The sequence below is a fragment of the Oxyura jamaicensis genome, unplaced genomic scaffold, assembly GCF_011077185.1.
Source record: "Oxyura jamaicensis isolate SHBP4307 breed ruddy duck unplaced genomic scaffold, BPBGC_Ojam_1.0 oxyUn_random_OJ72809, whole genome shotgun sequence".
Taxonomy (NCBI): domain Eukaryota; kingdom Metazoa; phylum Chordata; class Aves; order Anseriformes; family Anatidae; genus Oxyura; species Oxyura jamaicensis.
Window position 1 is genome coordinate 6,289 of NW_023311258.1, and position 2,817 is coordinate 9,105.

Genomic DNA, 2,817 nt, shown 5'->3' on the forward strand with positions numbered 1-2,817 from the left:
GGGGGGGGGGGGGGGGGGGGGGCGCCTTTGTCTCCGCTCCCAGCCCCGAGCCGGTCGGCGCCTAAAGCGCATGCGCGCTCCCTCTCCTCCCCCCCCCAACCTAATGGTCTCGCCTCTCCCTCCCCCCCCCTCCCCCGCGCGCTGTTGGACTCTTCCCCTCAATCCCTCCCCTGCCTCTGGGGTGTACCATTCGTACCGCGGGGGGGGGACACCTCGCTTTTTCTTTCCTCCTCCTCACCCTCTCTCACCGCTTAGCCTCCTCGTCCTAACCTTACACAGTAAGCCAATCTTATTAGTGCGCCTCTCTGCCCGATCCTCGCCCCGCAGCCCGTTTCTTCGCCCCTCACTTCGCCTCGTCCCCCCCCCCCGCCGCCGCCGCGCGTGGGTCGCGCCGCGCCCACAACCCCCCGCGCGCCGCGCGCTGCCCCCTTTTGCCCGGCGGACGCCGAGCGGAGCGGAGCCGCCCGCGCCCAGCGTCGCCGGTGAGTGCCGCCCCCACACGGCCCCCGACGCCTCTGGGATCCCTTTTTCTCCCCCCTCACAGCCCCTCTGGAGCCCTTTCAGCTTCTCCTGGCCTCCGGGAGGCGCTGCCCTTCGGGCCTTATCCCGCATTTAGGCCGGAGTAAGGGGGTTGGGGGGGGCTTTTCCTTCATGGGCAGCGAGTTCTGGGGTCCCCTGAGGTATTTGGGGTCTGTTCTCCTCGTGCTGCCGCAGGGAAGGGATCATGGGGCTTTCTATCCTCTGTGGGGTCTCCTCCCTCTTGCTGTCTCCACAAAGGGGGTGTCCCCTGTGCCCCCCCCCCCCGCCCCGTATCTATGGGGTCCCCCTGCCCTCAGAGCCTCCGTGGAGGAGTTTTGGGGTGTTTTTACCCCTCCGGTTGTGTTTTTCTTTCTCAGAGGGGTGACCCTGCCTCTCTGCAAATCTCCGAGCTCCTTTCCCTTGTTACATCAGGTCTCTGAGCTCCTCTCCTAGTTATCCCCTCACAGCCCCCCCAAAAATACCCCATTTCTCCTTCCAGGCTGATCAAAGGGGGTTTTAGGGCTCCCCCACCTCTGTTTAGTCCCAGACCTGAAGGGGGGGGGTTGTGAGAGCCCCTAGTACCTGTGCTTTGCCCCCTAAGTCCTTGGCAAGGCTTTTTGGGGGGACTGGGAGGGGCAAATTCAAGCTGGCAGCTCCAAACTCGGGCTGGAGCCCTCCCCACGTCACCCTAACTCCGTTAAGGGACAGAGATCGCCGTGGATTGAGCTCTACGAAGCCTCCCTGCTTGTGCTGAAGGCTCTGCAGGACCTTTCCTGGCCGCTGTCAGCCCATCGCTGGTGCCTGGCTCTGCCTCCGGCTCATCGTAGCGGTGCCCTGAGCCGCTCCACCCCCTGCAGCGGGCTGGGACCCAGCCTCGGCTCTGCTGTGTCAGGGCCCTGCTCGAATCCCTTCACCCTTTCCTGCCCGTGGGATCTCCTCGTCTCACCTCGCCCCCTCTCCCCCCCCTGCTCCTGCTTTTCCTTTTTTATTTTTCCCCACCCAGGGCTCGCTCGGGAGGAAACCCAGCTTCAGCCCTCTGCCTGGGGAGCAAGCGGAGCCGAGGGGGAACAGTTTTGCAGGGCCTGTCTCCGTTGCCCTCTTGGGATTTCCAAGGAATTGCAGCGGTAGCAGGGGTTGCTGAGGCTGCTGTCGTGCCTTTTCCCCTCCTCCTGCCACTCCCTGTGTTCACCAGCACGGGGTTGTTCTCTCACTCACCTCAGGGTTATTCTTTGACAGCCAGACTGCTGATGCTTTACCACTGACTGTAATCCGCTCTTCACAGCCCTTTTGTGCTCGGGACGGAGGGGAAAACGCCTCTGCTGGGCCGCGTGGCTTCTAATCCTGTCCTCTCCTTTCCTACCTGTGCCCTTTTCCTCCCTGACTTTGCAGGTACGCCTTTTTTTTTTTTTCTTTCCCCTGTTCCTCTCACTTTTCGACTGCGCTGTGCCCTGTCAAGGTGACTGCTTCTCTCCTCCCTTCCCCTGCTGCTGCTTTCCCGAGCCCTTGGTTGTGTTTTCACGAGCAGTCGGCCCCGTCGCGGCCGGGGGAGCCAAGAGTCGAGGTTTCAGGGGACTGAGCTTGATGTCGTCGTCGTTTCCCTGTGGCACCGGTAGCGCGGAGCTCCCCCGATAGCAGAGGTGATCTGACGAGGGCAGAGCCAATTCAAGGAGTGAAAGCAGCAAAAAAAAAAAACCCTGCACCACGCGAGCCTTAACGCTTCCTTTCGCTCTATTGACCCCGTGCCCGCCTTGAGGAGGGGGTGGAACCGCTGCGACAGGCCGCCAGCCCCTCCGGTGCGAAAGCAGCTTGGTTTTTTTCCCAGCCTGGGTTCTCTTTAACTTGCTCTGAATCACCAGAAAGCGGGGGAGGAGCAGGAGGATTGCTGTTTGCCTTGAGAGCAGGTAGGTACGTGGCAGCTGTGGCTCAAAATCTGACCGGTGCCTCGCCGAAACGAAGCCCCCTGGAGGACTGCAGCACAAAGGAGCAGAATCATGCCCGTGGACGCTCTCCTGACACCTCTCTGATGCGGTTTATGCCTCTGGGAAGCTGCAACACGTTTTTTTTGCAGCAAAAAGACGCGTTTGCTTTACAGCCCTCAGGTCAGGAGGACCATAAACGTGCTCCTGGACAGAAGAGAAGGACCAGCTGCTGCTGAACCAACACACGGAGTTGACCAAACTTGCCCTTTTTAAGGGGATAACGCCGCCAAACGGCTTTGAGCCCAAAGCTCGCACAGAACGACGGCGGAGGGGATTGTCGGAAGGACCACAGAGACCTTTTTCAGGGCCTGTTTTTTTT